Below are 234 nucleotides of genomic sequence, written 5' to 3'. Positions count from 1 at the left end.
AATGGAAAAGAGGGAACGGGGAGAGCAGAGGGGAAGGGAGATCGGTGAGGAAAAAAGAGAAGAGGAAGGAGTTACGCCACCACCGCCGGCCGTGGGTTCGCCATTCATGCTCCGTCGAATCACCGCCCAGCCGCGTCCAACTCACCACCAGTCGCCGATATCGTGTGTTGCCGTTGAAGGAGGAGCGCGAACCAGAGCCATGGAAGGGAGAAGCAGGGCGCGCGTAGAGGAGTA

This window comes from Arachis ipaensis, chromosome B08 (assembly GCF_000816755.2).
Source record: "Arachis ipaensis cultivar K30076 chromosome B08, Araip1.1, whole genome shotgun sequence".
Lineage (NCBI taxonomy): Eukaryota > Viridiplantae > Streptophyta > Magnoliopsida > Fabales > Fabaceae > Arachis > Arachis ipaensis.
The sequence above is the reverse complement of the archived record's forward strand: the minus strand, read 5'-3'. Positions refer to the sequence as shown.